Here is a 19,730-nt window from a genome sequence, read left to right on the forward strand (position 1 = left end):
GCCAGAGCTCGTAAATCTGGCAGATGTCGTCAAGGGCAGACAATTTCTGAACAGAGGCCACCTAATCACATTCTCACTGCTAACAGAGCAGAGGGAACCATCAACTGCTATCTTTTTTGATGGTTAAAAACTAATTAGTCTCTCTCAAATGAAAACCAAATGAATTCACTCTGTTGGGAGCAAAGTGTTCAAGGACAATCCTTGATTAAAAAATTCCCAAGCTCCAGCTGGAAATGCAAATAGTAGTTAATTCCACTGCAGTTTCCTAGAGTCCACAAAAAAGAAAATTGTGCCAGAAGCAGATGCAACTTAGGAACTTCAGTGAAAAGGCTATTCTTTGTATGTATTTTATTTGGTGTATTGTTACTTTGATGACAGATGTAGGGTTTGAATTACTCTGGGACATTTAGTATAGATCTTTAGGAAAAATGTTCCAGTATGAGGCAAAGCAATGTAAGGAAGTTATAGATTGCTTGATATTGGAGATGCTTTAGAACTGATCATACTAACGTGTTGGGGATTATCAGGGTAAACTTGATCTTGTTTCAGAGGAGACAGATGGACTAGATGACTTGGAGAGCTCTCCTTCAGCTGCATTTCTGGAATAGACAGTCTCCCTTTCTTGACCTAAATCTGACTCTGATGGTGTGCTACCACTAGTACCTGATAAGCACAGAAATGGCTTTAAATAGCCAGGAAAAGGGACCTGGGAGGCCTAGGTTCTAGCCCTGCTCTGCTAAATGGCTGTGGACAAATCTTTTTGCTTTCCAAGCAAACCATCCACACCTTATCCCTGTCTTGTCTCTCCAGTTGTAGATTAATTGGTGCAGGGTGGATTCTCAGCCTGTGTTTGCAGAGCACTGAGCACAGCACAGCTCCAGTCCTCCTTGGGGCTGCAAAATGATAATAATGTTGACTTCTAATTTCATTTACAGATGAGGGAAGTGTAAAAGGCAGAAGTGTGAACACTTGAAGTGTTCTTTCTTAATAAGCCAGGGGATGTTTTAAAACATTGGGAACTGCTTCTGAGAGCAGGTCATGCATGAAGAAGTGGAGCCAGCAAGAAAGGCAAATATTGGCCTTGTAAGGTGGATATATTTGCTAGTTGATTCATCTCTTTTGGGGGCTGATGGATGTTGTAGTCCTGGCAAATGGTTAGTAAGTAATCAATCAAGACCTAGAGCCAAACATGTGAGTTTCTAAAATTACTAGCTGGGACTCAGCCTGCAGGTTTGGGTCCTGAGTTGTGCTGGTTTTGTCTTTTGTGCCTTTCCTCCAGCCTACTGACTATATCTGGATTTTTGTTTTCAGTTAAGAGGGGAAATAATAACTATAAACTGCTTCTGACGTTTGTTTAGTGAGGAAGGTAGTCACATAGAGCTTCCTCCCATCCCTCTGCTTTTGCCTTGTGTTCCTCATTTGCTCCTCAAAAGGAGCAGGTTGGGTAGTGTGGAGGGAGATGTGAACAGCATAGCCCTCTTCCCTAAAGCAGCTCCACTGTTTGTTCTTCTCGTTTTTTGTGTCTTTGCTCTTCTGAGCGCACATGTGTGAAGTGTGTTCCAGGTGCTATGAACATGGCGTACAATCACACCACAAAATAAGCATTTGAGTGTTCTGGGTTTTTTTTTTCAGCAGCAGTTTCTACTTTATAATATATGCCAGCAGAAAGCAGTTCAATGAGTATTTTGATTTTTTTTTCCCATAATGCCTGATATTCAATCCCTTATTAGTTTTCTTTCTCTTACGCAGATGCGTTCTGCTGCATTGATACAGAGCTATACCTTGCTTCAGTCCTGAAGCACAAGTGCTGTACGAAGGAGGGGGTAAACAAAAAGGTTTCCCTTGGTTCTGCCTGCTGCTGCGCACTGCCAGAGCAAAATACCTCACATCTCTGTAGGCCAACAACTGGGATTAACTAGCACTGTTTCCCAAGGAGGTAGCTGTAGCTTTATGGCACCAGGTGGTTGAATACAGCCCAGCAATGGGAAGCATTGTTTCTGGCAGCAGGGTGGAAACTGAAGGCCTGGCTGTGGGAGGGCTTAAAGTACTCAAGCATTTGTGTGTCCTCCCTTGTAGGTGTTTGGTATGGCTTTGCCTCCCAGCTCTCTGCTTATGGCCACGTTGGGGTGTGAGTAGTCCATGGGGGAGAGAAAGTTACTTCCCAGGGGAAGGAGGAGATGCTGTTTGTTGCTCTGCTTAGAAACTTCTGCCTGGCTTTTTATTTATATCTGATGGTGTATAAAGTCAAATACCCTAAATAAGCATAGATAAATGAATTTAAGTGTATATTAACAGGCTTTTCTCAAGTGCTTTTCTGAAAAGGTGGTGGATTTCTGATTTAGAATCTTACTGGGTTTTATTGGTGCTGAAGTTAAATGAAATCTTTATTCTTAGTATGAATGTCACAGTTCCTTTTTAGAGAACATTTTCTTTTGAAACACATTGTGCTATGGAGCCTCTGAGAACTGAGGCCTATCAAGGAAGTATTCAGAGATCTATGAATGAATTTTTTTTGAAGGTCACCTAAATCTCTTGGAATATTGATATGCCCCACCTGGCTTGGATGATGAAAATATTGAGTGTAGGTACTTGTGGTTTGATTTAATGTTGACATTTTCTTGTAAGACCACCTTTAACTGTAGCTTCTTTAGCAATGACATGGCTACTTTGGGATGCCAGAATGTGATAGAGAAATGGGATGGGACAAGAAGATGCCTTTTAAAGTCAAGGAAGTGCATGTAAGCAATGTATGACAGATCTTTATTATATGCAATTGATGACATCCCTTATTTTATCAGTAAGCAACAGTACCTAGCTGATAACACTTTTGCTCTTAGCAGTAGTGAGGCTAGTAATTAATGAAGTCTCAGATGTGAGGCAGAGCACAAGATGATCTCTGTAGAGAAAAAATCTACAGTAAGATTGACCTAAGCTATTTCTGGTTGTTCATTAAATATATAGGCTTAAAATTAAAATTAAATGCTCAGTGTGACTGCTCAAAGAGCACAGCCAGAGTGGGACCAGCCAACTTAGGCATGACAAAGACATTGATTTTTGTGACAAAAATATAGCAAAGGCAGGCAGCCATTAGAAAATGGCTTTTCATACTCATTCCTGCTATTTTTAACACTCTGAATATTTCTGGAAACTATCTTTCTCTACCTTGGAGGAAGCAAAGACACGTACAAGTTTGCCAACTATTATTATCCTGCAATTGCCATCTGGCCACCAACTCCAAGTAACTATCTAAAATAATGGAATGGTTCCTGGGACATGTCATCTGTCAGGGAGATCTTGGCTGGAGAAGCGATGTGTTATTGCCACTGTTACTGGGTAATTGCATGTTAGCTCTTTCCCTCTGTGACCCTGCAGCAGAGTTCAGAAACTGTGAAAGACAGAGGGAACGACTCGTCGGTTGGTACCCAGGATGGAAGCTACCAACCACTTCAATGAAAAAGGTTTTCAAAAGAGTATTGTTGTTGATAGAGATGCCTTTTAAAATGGCAGTTTTTCTACTAAAAAAAACATAGCAACCTGATGCTTCTGCCTCTGTACCAAGCGTGTTCATTCTGTGAGTAGAAATCTGGGAGCTTTTTTGTAATTACCTTCTCTGCAAACTCAGGCTGTGGCTCTGTGTGATCGTGAGCCCCATGACAGAAAGTGACAAGATTATGTGCTTGTGACAAGATTCACACAATAAGAAGTGCTGAACCGGTACAAACTCTGCCATTAAAAGTTTGGTCGGAAAACGTCAAATGGGCAGTTTCATCTCAGTTTTTATGCCAAAAGGCTTCATCTCTTCTTTTGCAGCTGGGATAAAAGAATAAAGCTGGCTGACAGTATCATGTGTTCTGTATCACTTAAAACTGCAGCTGAGCAGCTGTGCCTAATCCTGATCAAATTTGTCTGCTGACTGTCCAGTGGTGCACAGCTCCCCTTGTTGAGGGCCACAGAACCACAATCTGCTGTGAGTTTGAAAAGCCCTTCCTCTCAAAGACATTTACAAGCAGGTTGCCTTTGCTAAGGACACAGTTACATATATACTTCTTTTGGTGGTGGTGCAACTTAACTTAAACTCCTGGGGTTTGGCTTCCCCCCTTTAAACAACCATCACATTTGAGATTTGGCACAGCTGAGAAGACCTCTGAGGTAGAGATGGGAAATGGAGAGAAGGAAAGAATGATGAAGGGCAGGGACAAGCAGGAATCTTTTAAATCAGCTTTGTCATCAGAGAAATAATGGAATCACAGTTTTGGTATGAGAGGGATTTATAGTCAAATCAAGGCTGGGACTTAGTAAACAAATCTTCTGATGTGGAGCAGATCTATGTCTGCTTTTTCAGAGCTGGGTTGCCTCTGTTACGATCAATAGGAATAGAAAACAAAGAACTCAGGACAGCCAAACGAACACTTACATGTAACAATTTTTTGTGTGTGTGAGAGGAGAAATAAAAAAAGGCTGTGTTGTTTGTGTGGTTTGGGGTTTTTTTGGGGGGTGTTTTTGGGTTGTTTTACATTGCCGTTTCTAGTAAAGCTCTGACACTCCACGGTGCACTTTTAACATTGGCCATTGAGCATGAGTGTGAGTTCTGTCTTTGAGTCCTCATCCTTATCTGATGCTTGCTGTGAAATCCCCAATCCCCAAAACTTCCTTCCTACCTTTGGGATATGTTGTACCTGGGGTCCGTATGCAGTGCAGACAGATTTCAGGTCCTCTCTGAGAAATGAAAGGGAGAGGGAAGGACACTGCAGGCAGGCTGGATGGTGCTGGTCTTCCCTGTGGGAACTTGTGCCTGACTCTACATGGTAGGAGGATAATGTCAGGCTGGGCTTTCTCCTCTACTCCTAATGAATGGGTGTAAGCTTAACCAAAAGTACATGTTACTATAGTTGTATTCCTTCTAACACCAAACTGTCTATTTTACTTCTCAGCTTTTCCCTTCTGTTTACAGCACTTCAGTATCTGGATTTGTACTTGTGTTTTGACACTGCTGTAGAAGAAAAGTGCCATTTCCTGAATTCTTGATCCTACCTCCTGATGGTACAAATGGGCAACACTGTGCTCAGTGAGATCAAGCCAAACATGGTATTGCTGCAGGTGTGAATAAATAGAGAGACATGGGATCAGCAGTGTAGCTGTGCAACAGGGAAAGCAAGAGGGGGAGAAAAATAAAAAAGTAGGTTGGGGCAGAGAAATAAATTAGTCATTGCTGCATGAAGATATTTGTGTCTGAAATAAAAAGTGTAAAGAAATGGAGTAAGTCTTTGTGGCCCCGTATTGTAAGTTCCCAATGCATCTGGCCACATGAGTATAAATGTCAGTGCTATGTGCCGAGAAGATGGGCTAGGTGTCTTAAAATGACTTTCCCCTGCCTTGTCTCCCTTCCTACATCTAGATCAAAGGTGTCAAAACCTATGCATACGTTTGAACCACCACAGTCAGGAAACAGAGGCAGTTAGCTTTTTTTAGATTTCTATGAATTTTTCAAGAAAATGAACAGTTGTGTCCCATCATTTGGTCAGTGAAGCCCAAATGTGCTTATGAGGCAAGGGAGATTTAGGTTAGATATTAGGAAAAATTTTTTTACTGAGAGGGTTGTCAAACATTGGAATGGGCTGCCCAGGGAAGTGGTTGAGTCACCATCCCTGGAGATATTAAAAAAGTGAGTGGACAGGGTACTTCAGAACATGGTTTAGGGGGCATGGTTAATGGTTGGACTCAATGATCTTGAAGGTCTTTTCCAACCAAAATGATTCTATGATTCTATTTAAGTAGCACATTAAGCTGTAAATCATTCACATGTGAAGTGAAACCCATACTCCAGAAGCAATAGCTATTTACAGACTGGTTATGAAAGGAAAATGGATCATGGTGTTATGAAAGCAGGACAGCTATGGTTCTCTGTCTTTAAGTGTCATGTGCTTTTTCCATGTAATTTTTTTTTTTTTTAGTACTTTCTAGTGTAAAGTCCTTAATTTTCATCCCTGGGAAACAAACTTAATAGTGCTTGTTTAAGAAATCAGAGAAGTTGTTCTCTTTTAGTATTAGTGTGTGTACTTAAGTCTGATCACAAGTGTTTGTTGGGAAGCATTAGTGTTGGTCTCACAGACAAGGTCTGTCTCGTACTGTAGTAGACATCTTTGTAAAATCTGGCAGGCAGAAGAAGTGGCTTTAAATGGTTTAGTCCTTGACAGTCTCCTTTCTGAGTAAAAACAGTCTCATTTTCGAAGTGAGTAGAAGAATATAGGTGCTTGGTAGGTGGCTTCGGTTGGGAAGAGGAGCTGAGCAGAGGACTTTAATTCTCTATTTCCTTGCTTATTATTCTTTGTGATGGGATGTGCGGTCCAGATGCCTTTGCTGTTAGTGGAGGAGCAGCTGAGTGAGGCTCATGTTTAAATAGATGATGGGCTGGATTCTCCAGGATAGTCTCTCTTCACTATTCATACTGTGGTGTGCAACTATTTCCTGGCCTGGCTGATCTTGTCGTGCAGGCAACCTCCAGGCTAGTGGCCGGTGTTCATGCTGCCACTGCTGCTTGCTTGGCACTAAAGAGGCACGGAGGGACGGGCTGATGGCAGCCTGGGTCTGGGAGAAGGGGAGTTGGTGGGGTGCCACAGGAACAGCCCTCAGCTGGCAAAAGGCCTGCTCCGCTTACAGCTTATTGCCTGTCTCTCCAGCTGATGCTGGGGTTGAGTTGCAGCTCCCTGTTTGCTCTCAATAGGTCAGAGCTGAAATGTATCTGCCATAAAGCAGTCTCCAAGCTGCTGCAGGTCCCTGTGTAAATCACTATGCTTTTAGCTACCTGCGTGGCTATAGACTGGCTCTTTCCTTATAAAAATAAGAGAACAGTGTGCAACTATCCTTCAGCCTATATGTGCCTTGCCGTTTGCATCCCCGGAAAGGCAATGTGGACTACGAGTATTCCTGACCTTCTCATTTCTTTATGTTCACCTAGAGATAAGGTTTCCCAGTTAACTACAAGACTGGAAGTTTTCTAGGAGAAAGGCATGATTTCCTGTTACATTTAAATGACAGCAAGCACAATGGGATGGCAGTGTGTGTCAGGATGAACAATGACATGTGCCGGGTTCTGACACCAGGAGACATCTGGATGCAAGACATGGAGCAAGGGGAAGGTTTCTCTTTCCTGGTGTGGAGCATATCTCGCAGTGGAGAGCCATAATGGAGGGCTGAGAGTGTAATCTTTGAAGCTGCTGTTGAGATCAAATACCTGCTTTGTTTGCTCCTTCAGTAGCCGTAATGAACTAATGGGTGTGCCTGTGCAGTAAGATAAGCAGGCCTTGCAGCGAGGTTTGGTTTGTAATGACCATAAGTGTCACTTGATATTTTGGCTTATCTGAGCTCCTGGAAGAGTAGCGATGCTTCTCTGTGGGCAGCAGGAGCTGGATGTTATACATCACACTAATTGCACTAAGCAATGAAAATGCTGCTTGTGTGCATATCTTAATGGATGTAATTTCCTGCTTTTTATGCAGTTTGTCACACCTGGACAAATGGTTCTGAATAATGCTGTCTTGCTTATTAAGGTGTGTTTTCACATGGAGCAGATTGACAGGCCATTGAAAGCCCAACAGAATTATCTCATAGGGAATTTTAACCCAGCCTTTCTGGCTGGGCATTTGCTAGCCCAATTAGAGTGAATAGATAGTAATGGTGCTTTAATTGGCATGAGGAATAGCTCCATCCATCTGTGGAAGTGAGGGCTCTCTGTTGCAGGGATTGGTGACCTGGCAAGCTGCTTTTTGAAACATGGCTTACTTTCAGTCTCCTTCCTGTGGGCTGGCACTGTCACTTAGGTGGGACACGCAGTGCCCCCTGAATGCTCAGTCTCTCCAACCAGTATGTTTTAGATGCATCGCAAGTTTGCTGTGAATTCTTGTGGCATTGCTGCCTAGTCTGACATGGGCATAAAGTATGAATGGGGCTTCATGTACTCTTGGTATGGGGAAAAAAAATCTGTTTCTGAGCAGCATCAGGCTTGGATCAGTTCCTGGAAAGCCACATGGACTCACGTGCACTTATTTTCCCCAAACATCAAGGAGTTTACAACATGTAAAGAAAAGATCCTAAGATATTAAAGGACTTCTTAGTCTAATTACCTTGTTTACGTAGGAGTGTCAGTCTTAAGATATTATGGAATACGCTAGCCAGATATCCAGGAGTACCTATGGCTTTACTATTTGACAGACCAATAGCTGAGGGTCCCCCCTGGTCAGTAGCTTCTGAATTATGTTTGCTGTTCCATTGGCATTTTTTCCTTTCAAGATGTTTGTGAAAGCAGTGGAAGCCTTCATCTCTATGACTAGCAGTTAGTACATGTTTTGCCTTTCCTAACCGAAGATAACCTTTGCAGATAAATGTGGACTTAATTAGGCTCTGCTTTGTGGGAGAGAAGCTGATCAAAGGAGAATATTAGGTGGTGGATTACTTTATTTTTTTCTTGGAATGCTGAATCAAGGAATACTGTTATTTTTCAAGCTACAGCTACTTTTCTTGGGGTGTACAGTGAATGACCTGGGTACTCTACACTGCTATGCTACCTGGGTGTGCAGTGAAGCTGGATACTTCTCATGCTTAGTTCAAATAAGTGATTAGGCTCTCCAGGGAATTCAACCTCTTTAATGATATCCCATTCCTGCCTTGCTTCCAGTTTGGCAGGAGGGAGAAGGGAAGGAATCTATTCAAGATACTACAAGGCACTGGGGTCGTATGGCAGTACACTTTATTTACACTCATGACAGCTCTATGAAGTACAAATGTGCTGTGACCCCTATTTTACAGATGGGAACCTGAAGCACATAGACTTTGACACTTTCAGAGCTATTCAGAGAGGTAGCTTATGGTATTGTATGTGTGTTTTGGTCTGTTCTTCAAATCCTTTCCTGCATTAAAACTACTGTAGTTGAAGACCTGGGTCTTTTGGAAATACTGCTGAAAATCTTTCTGTAATTTAGGTGTCTGAATATGTTGCAGAAGAATCTCTTGGGAACAGACTTTCAAAGGTCACGCAGAGAGTTTGGGAATTGAACCTGATTATGGCAGAATGCAGAGCTGAACTTTTGCCACCTGATGGTCTTCCTGCATTTTCATTTTCCAACCCAGGTGGTGTGGTAAGTGCAGAAGGAGGAGGAAGTAGTAAGAAACTAAACTATGTTTCAGTGGTGTTTCTGCAGGGGCCAACCCATCTTGCCCACTGCTTGACATGGTGCCAGTTTTCTGAGGAAAAGTTACACCCTTCAGTGAGGCATGCTCTCATAAAAAGGAGCCAGGAGCACAGAGCTGTGCTGCAGATGATGCAGCTCTGCCTCTTCTAAACAAATCAGCCTAGGGTTTGCTGGAGCATACAGCACCATGCAGTTACTTTAGCATGCAGCACCATGCACCATACAGTTACTTTAGCAGTGCAGAAGTTGGTGCAGAGTCCCCAGGGAAGCTGCTGGCAATGAGAAGCCTCCTGAGCAACAGCAGTCCCCACAGCATGCTGACAATAGGGCCACACGTCTGGTAGCTTTTCTAAAATGCAGCATGTAGATGAGGTTGTGTGTGTGGTAGCTCCCTCTGACAAAACTATTGCATGGTTACAGCAGAGAGGGAGATTACCTGGCAGTTTTCCAGTATGAAAACTGAGGAAATTACAGCCATCACTTTTCTGGCTTATTTTAGCGATCATTTTATGGCTGACTGTGGGCAACAGTGTGATCTGGTAATGCAGTCTGGTGTAAGCTGGGATCTTGATGATGAGCACAGAGTACACGATACCAAGCTAGATGTAGTTGTAGTTGCTGTAAATGCATCTCCTCCCTCCACTTAAGTGTGCACTGAAGGTTGTATTTAACAAGTGGATATTTACTGGACAGCCCTGCTTATATCCCAGGCTGTGATCCAAGCTGGATGGTAGCGTTGCTTCTTGTTTTACAGTTGATTGTTCAGCACGGTTGTTGCACAGTGCGTTGGGTGCCTCAGCCCCTTGTATTGCTCATGACCTTCTCTCTGGCTCTGCAGCCTGCCTTGCACAGTCGGCTCTGCCCTGGCACCCAGGCTGCCATGGCTGCCTTTACCAGAGCCTCTGGAGCAGTATGTTCTTTCCCCTTGTTGTTGGTGTTATTCTCATGGCCTTGCACTTGCACACCCTGAGGCAATATTCACCACTGCGATCATCACCCACTGGGCTGTAGCTCTTGCTTTACATTAGGGAACCCAATAATATGTATGCACAGAATTGGCACGCAGCACCTGCCCCTGCTCAGCACGTGCTCTGATCAGTGCTAACAGTGTCATGTGCAGGGACAAGCAACAGGGGATTTGAGTGGATCTTGATGGAAACTATGCAGTTGCTATGGGAAAAGAATGGGAGGAATGACCTGCTGCACTGGAGGGGTGCCTGGCAAGGATGCTCATTTGGGGACCCTGTCACTTCTTGTCCTGGATAGCCACTGGAGAGAGCTTTCCCTTCCCCTTCTAATTCTGTCTATCACCTCTTTTGGTTTTGTTGGTTTTTTTTTTTGTTCCCCCCCCCCAAAAAAAAAAGGAGCTTTCACCATTACAGTTGATGTAGGACATCAGCTATGGATGCTGCTAATAAATCTTTGTGCATGTGCACATGTCGCACCATTCTTTGTGAGGATGTTCTAGTCCTGAGTAAGTTGGTCCTTTAATATGCCAGCAGAATAAATGCATCTAATATTCGTGATGGAGGACATTAGAAATTACCTTTCTGTTTTCCAAGCACGGCTGTACAATAATTAAATAAAATTTCTTTGCTTTGAGTTGTGCTTGAGACTGATTGTGTCCAGACCCAAGGAACTACTGCAGCCTGCCATATGCTGAGAATGACCTGGGCTCTGTATTAAATTAATATTATATGGCAGCTTGTTCAGATAGAGGCTTTGATGAAGGTTAAGGTGATCTGGACACCGCTTCCATGCTGTATGCCTGAGAGCAGGGACAGAAAGCAGCTACAGAACTGTCATTTTGCTGATGCAGTTTTACACTGACACAGACTGAAGTTGTAGCAATCTCAAAAGAGCTCATCTGTGTCAGGCAGAGCAGGCTGTCATTCTGCATCTGTATTACTAACCTGAAGAAATGATTGGATTGTTGGTGCTGGAAATGATTGTGCTTACCAATTTCTAACTGGCTGGGGACAATAGCTCAATTAGGCTTTGTATCTTGCTTGCAAACCCTTAGTTCTGATCCTTTTAATTAAGCTACAGCTCTTGTAAAGGCCATGCTGTGCCATGGCAGAACTCTAGCTGTCTGTACCTCTGCTTGCAGCTTGGGCACATGACCTGTGGTGCAGTGTAATGTGTGACAGAGAAAGCAGAGCTCTGTCTTATCTCAGGCTTCATTTCTTTCTGCTTTGGTTTCCTCTGATTTCACAGCAGGAAATGCTTTCTGACTTGCACCTGGTGTTGTGGGGCGAGGCTGTGAGGATATGTGAATGTTTTTGAAGTGCTTCACGATCTACTGTTAACACATGTAAAGCCTTTTTTAATTTCCTTTTTATTTTAATGTATACCTTCAGAGGCCCTAGGGAGAGGATTAGTTGGCAAATTTGGTATGATAAATGCAGCATACATTTGTAGCAGGAGTTCTCCTTGTAAATGGGGTGGGGCATGAAGAGGGCTTGAAGGAGGAAACTCTGCAGATAGGATTACTGATGAAAATGCAGACAAATATTACAAGCTCTAATGTGCAACCCCTGTAGATGCATTGAAGTCTGGTGGTTTGCACTGCCACTGTGAACTTGCTCTGGCTGGAGTTTGTTTTCAGAGTTACAGCCTCAAAACTGCAAAGAGGGATGCTTAGCAGGTCTTGCTGGAGCAGCACCTGGATGGATTTCCCCACACTCTTGTTTTTCAGTGCTGCATTAGCTTACAGCACACTAATTGCATAAGAAAACCTGCAATTTGGGAATTGTCTGAATTCCACAAGATCCACTGGTCCATCTAATTGGATACCTTTGCTTCCAGAACAAAGCAGTGGTTCTCCTTGTCTTGTACCACACTTCCTAAATTCATGATAGGAAAGTGAGATTCTGGCTGCTATCATGCCAGTTATAATGACTAACTCTACGTGGATCAGAGGAAGGTGGCTGCTCATCTTCCCCATGTTTTTTTTTGTAGCACCTGGATAGTTGAACTATGTCATGTCATGGTGTCGTGGTTTAACCCCAGCCAGCAACTAAACACCACGCAGCCGCTCACTCACTCCCCCCCACCCAGTGGGATGGGGGAGAAAATCGGGAAAAGAAGCAAAACCCGTGGGTTGAGATAAGAACGGTTTAATAGAACAGAAAAGAAGAAACTAATAATGATAATGATAACACTAATAAAATGACAACAGCAATAATGAAAGGATTGGAATGTACAAATGATGCGCAGTGCAATTGCTCACCACCCGCCGACCGACACCCAGCCAGTCCCCCGAGTGGCGATTCCCCGCCCCCACTTCCCAGTTCCTATACTAGATGGGACGTCACATGGTATGGAATACCCCGTTGGCCACTTTGGGTCAGCTGCCCTGGCTGTGTCCTGTGCCAACTTCTTGTGCCCCTCCAGCTTTCTTGCTGGCTGGGCATGAGAAGCTGAAAAATCCTTGACATTAGTCTAAACACTACTGAGCAACAACTGAAGACATCAGTGTTATCAACATTCTTTGCATACTGAACTCAAAACATAGCACTGTACCAGCTACTAGGAAGACAGTTAACTCTACCCCAGCTGAAACCAGGACACATGGGAAAGAGAGAGTTCTTCCTCTTCCTCTTCCTCCAACTTCCAAAAGGAATCACTTCTTACCTGGAAAGTGCCCTGAATAACAATTATGCAGCTAATGTCTTTCTGGTCATTTTCCTATCTGTACCATACTTGTATAGGCTTTTGTTTTTCCTTTTAGAGTATGGCCTGTTTGGCTCTGTAACTTTGGAAACCAAGTCTAAAACCACAATTTTTTTCAGATGCACTTTTTTCCTGTTTGGTTTGGCTTTATTATGTGTAAAACATACTGTCCAGGCAGCAGAATCCCAGGCCTTGGAAGCAAAGAGGGAAGGGGCAAAGTGCTGTCGGTACAAAGATGAGGTGGATGCCATCCAGAATGGCATGGAGTGACATGGCACAGCTCATGGACAAAGTGCAACTTCACTGACAGAAGTTGCTTTGGGAACTGGGAACGCTTCTGTGCTGTGTGGTAGAACATATAATATTAGTTTAGTCTCTTTCAATGTCTATCACTTGGCAACACTGTTTGAAAAAAAATACAGGTTTTATATGCTTTTACAAAAACGTTCCTTATTATAAAAACATCGAAAGTGGAAAATAAACCATTTAATATAGACAGAGATCATGATTAGAGGAAAACTTTTTTTTTTCACCTAGGATCTGGCATTGAGGAATTCTGCTAGTCCTAAATTTTCAGTCTCTAGCTCTTCTTAAACAGATGTAGGATCAATTTAGGAAGAAGTTTTAGCTCTTATTCACAAGGCAATGAAATGACCATACATTTGTATTTTAATAAGTCTCAGTGCCTGGAGGCAATCAATATTCTTGGTGGAAATTACTGAATGCAGAGGTCATTTTTGAAAAATTCTCATGTAATAACCTGTTGAATGGTGCTGAATTATGCTAACAGAATGAGCCTGAAATATGAATGATTGCTCAGTCATACTGAACACAGGAACCAGCCGAGTCCAGAACTGACATCAGATACCGGCTGTTATATTAGGGATGTGGAAGTCTCTTTTGGGTGCCAGAAAAATCTATAAAACTGATTTAATATAAAGTTACAAAACAAACACTTGCCTCTTTTTTTACTAGATTTTTTTTAAGGACCTGACCTTGTTACATGTCAGTTAAGGGAGCTATTCTGAAAGACTATATAAAGCAACTGAAGGCAGTGCCAGATTTGCAGGGGGTGAATTGTGCAGTGTTGGGGCTGGGGGTGGGGAGGACCAGGTAGTTACAAAATCCCAGCATCCTTGGGTACAGAGGGGTCTGATCCTTCTCATCCATACTGTAGTGTTAACACAGAATGGCCAATACTGTGAATTCACACTATTAAGTGTGGCATGGAGCTTCATAGCTTTTCTTTCTGTCTCTCTTTCTAGTATACAGGCTGCTCTTCTACATATCAGCTGAGCATATACTAAATATCTTAAGCCCAAATCTGACAGAATGCAGAAATAGCTGTACAGGGTCAAATGCCCATCTAACCTAGTACCTGTTTCTGACAATTGACCAGAAGTGAATGCCAGGGGTGGCACAGGAGAACAGCTCTAGCATGGGTGGCACTTTCCCCATGGTACTGTCTCAGACCTGGCAATGGATTTTGTGTATTCTAGCAATCCTCATTTCTCTTTGAATTTGTCTAATCCTGTCTTGAACCCACATGAACTTGTACCACCCAGAGCACTCTGTGCAGTGGGGTTTGAGTTACATGCAGAGCAAAGAGCCATCTCCTCTGGATTGTTTCCAGCCTGTCTCCTATGAGTTTCATTTGATGTCTGCAAGTCTTTGTACTGGAAGACATAGTGTAGAGCTGAATCTCTTCCACAAACAATCTCCACACAACTTGGGATTTTACAGACCTCTATCATATTCTCTCCTCAGACATCTCTTTCCCAGACTTAATTCCTGTCACAAATCTCTCCTTTGTCTTGCAGTGTGACATATTCCTGTTACTATACTGTAAAAACAGAAGCAAACCAGGTTGCTAGGGCTGAATCTGTCTCCAGATACTGTAGCAGTAGGAGCCATAAAAGCACTGATGATCTCTGAGCGGGGAAAGTATTGTTCCTGTTCTCCAGGAGGGGACAAGGTGATGCTACTGCCTCCTGTATCATACAGGCAGGCCCTGTTTGTTCCACTTGTGCTCTGAGCTGCCTGGACAGATGCTATCTTGCATCCAAATGCTGGGTAGTGCTCAACCCAAGCTAACAAACCCTGTCTCTGCGGGACTTCTAAGCTAAGACTCTGCGCTGTGCTAATGTGACTATGCAACTTCTGGAAATAAGCTGGCTTGTAGCTGGCTGGGTCAGAGAGCATGGATTGTATGTGAGGCTGCCCGTCCTGCACCAAACTAGCAGCATGTCTGAAGTGATCTGCTTATTGCTACAGCCTGGTAGGGGAGTGGAGTAAACTGTCTCCAGAGTTGTACTCTACCATTAGCCTCCTATTTCATGCAGAGTCGGCCTAACTAGCAAGCTGCTGAAACACAGCTACTCTCATGCCAACTTCTCTATTGCAATGTAGACACATGTTGCTGCTCGTATCTTTGCAAGCAAAGCCAAGAAAGCTGTAAATTTGACTCTTGATTTTGAGCAAATAAACATTGGTGGATTGAAGTCTGGTTTTCATTACAGGCACAGCTCCTTGGGCAGTAGATTGCCAGGAACAGCAAAATGGTCACAGCACTATTGCTTCTGCCAAAGCCCTGAAAACCTACATTTGTGGTGGCTACTGCCTGAAGGGGAGACTGTGTGTGAGACAGCAGCCACTGCTGAGTGGGCAGGAGGAGAAGTGGCATCTCTCAGCAGCAGCCCCTGCTCGCCTTACATTTCTGATACCCTTGAAAGCAATGGAAGCAGTAAGCCTGTTCTCCGGAGCTGTGTGCTGTCTGGTTGGGTCCTCCCTTCCTCCTTTCTCTGCTTTTCCCCTTTCTGTGGTAGTAGGGGCCCAGCCCTTCATCTTGGGAGCAGCAAAAATCAGTTTTCCCTGTGCTGTTGTGAAGTGCTGGAAAGGAGGACTAGTTCTAGCTTTTTGCTATACTGAAAGATGATATTTTTCAAATGATAGATATTGCTGAGAAAAGGTAAGGGCTGTGTGAATAGGAGGTCTTTTCTGTCTTATGTGTAACTGGCATAATTGTAACCTAAAGAATGACTGTTTTCCATCTGCAATCATATCCAGTCTTGTTCCTCCCTTCTTTACCTCAGAAATAAAGGTTGAGGGGCACTATGTATTCTTCAGCTACTTCCGACTTGAGCACCATCCAGCAGAAGGGATGCTGGATACCCCATAATACAAAGATCTTACCAGTTGATTCATCTTTATTTTCAGACATTTTCCTTCCTCCTTCCATCCAGAGAAATGGCATGCCAAATTACATGCTTGCCAGACATTCTCCATGGTCTGAGATAATCACTGCTCAAGGAAAAGTAGGGAGGGACACCTGCAGGCTCCTGGTCTGCTAAGGAGAGACATGTAGCATTGCAGAGAAGTGGTGGCTACTCAAAGCTGGGCAGCTCTTTCTGCTGTTGCAGGAGAGTAGAGCAGGTGGAAGAAAGTCACATACAGACGGCAGGGCAACACTTAGCTGTGACCAAGGTGCCCGAGGGCACTTTGCTACCAGCCAGATGCTGGATGTGCTCCAGTCTTTTCAGCGCTTATAGGCAGTGCAGGCTTCAGCTGCTGTTTGATACTTTCTGGGCTCCTAACTCTTTCTGGCAACAGCATTGACTTGAACATGTGTGACTGCTGTGACATTATGAGAGGAACCTCATTATATTTCAGTCTGATGGTGTTTTTAAAAGGTGAATGTTACCAATGTTCTAAGTGGACAAGAAGCTATTGCAGAGCTGTTTGCTGAGAGAGGCTGCTGCAGGAATGCTGATGAGCAGCAGTCTGCTCCTTGCTGGGGGTGCAGAGAGCTGCTGGCAAGCTGGAAGGAATTCACAGGGAAGAAAGAAAAGTGATGAGAGGCCTGGAACTTTTGATATATAGAGGTGGTTACAGTGCTCAGTATGTCAGACTAGAATAAGTGATAGCTGAGAAGGGACAAAACAAACAGTTTTGTAGATGTACTAAGAAAGAAGAATTATTTAGGGCCCCTTTTGAGGGCAGAAAATGGGAGGTAAAGTACTGAAGCAAGGAAGAGGAAAGTTACATTGGATACTAGGAAGAAATTAAAAATAGGGCTGCATATTCCAATGAAAACCTCACTATTCACTTGAATATGTGATAGCAGTCTCATACTTTGGAAACTGTGGTCTTGGATGGGCCCCATTGCTGCTAAATCCCAGGCTGCTATTCTGCAGCAGCTCTCAAGGAGCTGGGTTGGCTGAAGCTAACATTTTGTCCTGGTTTCAGCTGGGATAGAGTTAACTGTCTTCCTAGTAGCTGGTACAGTGCTATGTTTTGAGTTCAGTATGCAAAGAATGTTGATAACACTGATGTCTTCAGTTGTTGCTCAGTAGTGTTTAGACTAATGTCAAGGATTTTTCAGCTTCTCATGCCCAGCCAGTGAGAAAGCTGGAGGGGCACAAGAAGTTGGCACAGGACACAGCCAGGGCACCTGACCCAAACTGGCCAACAGTGTATTCCATACCATGTGACGTCCTATCCAGTATAGGAACTGGGAAGTGGGGGCAGGGATTCACCGCTCGGGGACTGGCTGGGTGTCAGTCGGCGGGTGGTGAGCAATTGCACTGCGCATCATTTGTACATTCCAATCCTTTCATTATTGCTGTTGTCATTTTATTAGTGTTATCATTATCATTATTAGTTTCTTCTTTTCTGTTCTATTAAACCGTTCTTATCTCAACCCACGGGTTTTGCTTCTTTTCCCGATTTTCTCCCCCATCCCACTGGGTGGGGGGGGAGTGAGTGAGCGGCTGCGTGGTGTTTAGTTGCTGGCTGGGGTTAAACCACGACACATTTGTTGTAGGGCTACATCAGAGCCTGCTTGTTCTGGACACTGTATAAACTCTCAGTAAGAATGCCCCTAGTTGAGAGTGTAGGTAAAATGGAAGGAAAGGCAGACACCAAGAGGGGTAGTGGTGTGTCCAGGCTCACATCACAAGTTACTGATAGTTTATGCAACAATTTAGGCCCCTGCTACCAGATCTGGCACTTTGCCCTTTGGGTCACCTACTTTATTCAGCCTGGGATGACCCATCTCCAACGCTGAAATTACCACAGGAAGGTGTGCTACTAAGTTTAGTGGGAGCCATTCCTTCTCTGGCCGTCTTTGAGACTACTATTCTTGTCTTCAACTATTAAAAATAATGTTACCAATTTCACTTCCCCACCAGGTTTTTGATTTTTTCCATTCCCTTCTCTTCCGTTTTCAGTGTTGTCTCTTAGTTATGAACTTACACTCCTGGAATAAGAATTTGCTGATATCCTTGTGTTAGTCTCTTTTCTGCTTTGGCTTTCATGTAACCTCTTTTACTTTTTCAAGGTGAAAGCTGTCATGATGTCATGCATTATAAGTATTGAGGTGAGATGTATTACCAGATCATCTAATCTACTTTTCTGGTATTGACAGATTGTTTCCTAGTGAGATGTCTGATTTAGTTTTGACATTCTCAAAGCAATGAACTTGCTATTTCAGTGGTCAGCAAGGGTTTTTTCCCCCTCACAGTTGTGTGTGGGTTTTTTGTTTTGTTTTCTTTTCTTTTCCTTACTGCTATCACCTTATTTTTCTTAATAATGGTCCCTTGTGTGACACTTGCCCATTTGCTTGCTTTATTGGCTTTATACTTTCCAAAAATATGTTTGAGGTGTGGCACATTTCAATGCTTTACCAGTGAGGTCAGTATTAGTATTCTCAGTTTAGAGGTGACAAAACTGAACCGTAGAGAGGCAACTAGATCACCAAAAAGCCAGGGGCTGAACTACCAAAACCTGGTTGCTAAGCTGGTGCTGGCAATCTGGCCCTGCTTGTTCTGTTACAGTTGCTTATCTCTGCTAGGTATGTTCATTGAGTCAGCCCCTTTGGCTTCACTGCCAGTACTGCTGGATACACCTGCTGTCTTTTTGAGCTGATGTGAATATTGGATGTGTTAAAGCCTCAGCTTTCTCAAGAGGCTAGGCCGCATCTTCCTGATAGTGGAGATGGGGCATCCTGGCAGATCACGTAACTATGCCATGACAAGCCAAGCTGAGTCCTGGTCAGGCCTATGCAGCACATTGTCATCCTCTATTTCCAAATTCTCCTTCTCTATGATAATGTCAACTGGCATTGCGTGATCTTATTGCTCTTTGTTTTACAGTAATACTTGGAAATCCATCTGAGCTGCCTCTTACACTGGCAGGTCAGCAGTCCCATCCAACATACCCTTCTCTGTGCGTTAGAAAGGCACACACAGTCACGAAGAGCTGAATCTCTTGCTGCAGACCCAGACCATGAGTTGCAGTATCAGGCTGGTCTTGTATCATGGCCACTTGTCACCATTTCTGAATAGGAAAGTCAAAGCTGACCGGATATCGTGACAGCTACAATGCTCCCTTGTGTGCCATCACTTCTAAAAATAGGTATGACTCGTCTGTTTTAACCTGAAGGAGGGATGCTTACAGTCTAGTTAATTATCTGACTTTCAGTAGTATCTAAAAAATGCAGTCAAGGGCTAATGCGCTGTTGTGTTGGTTGTTGTATGCAAGTGAGCACATCAAACTTTTCTGTGTTAAGTGACAAGTTTGTCTTTGGCACCAGTTCAAAGGTCTGCTGGTGCTGAGCTTGTCACTAGTGCTAATGATTCATTACTGTTGTCCTGCTAGTGTGGAGTTTACTTTTTGATTTGGGTTTTTCAAGTTACTTACCTAAAGTTCTCCAGTGGTCAGTGAAAGAGTCAGAACCAGAATTCACACACAGCTGGATCTTTTCCTCCAGTGTAGTTTGTGCCTAGATCATTAGCTAAATTAAGCTTCAGGCTGACTTTATGCTGGCAGAGTATTATTATCCAACTTGGTCTTTGTCCAGAATGGCAGAGG

Source organism: Harpia harpyja, chromosome 8, assembly GCF_026419915.1.
Source record: "Harpia harpyja isolate bHarHar1 chromosome 8, bHarHar1 primary haplotype, whole genome shotgun sequence".
NCBI lineage: Eukaryota > Metazoa > Chordata > Aves > Accipitriformes > Accipitridae > Harpia > Harpia harpyja.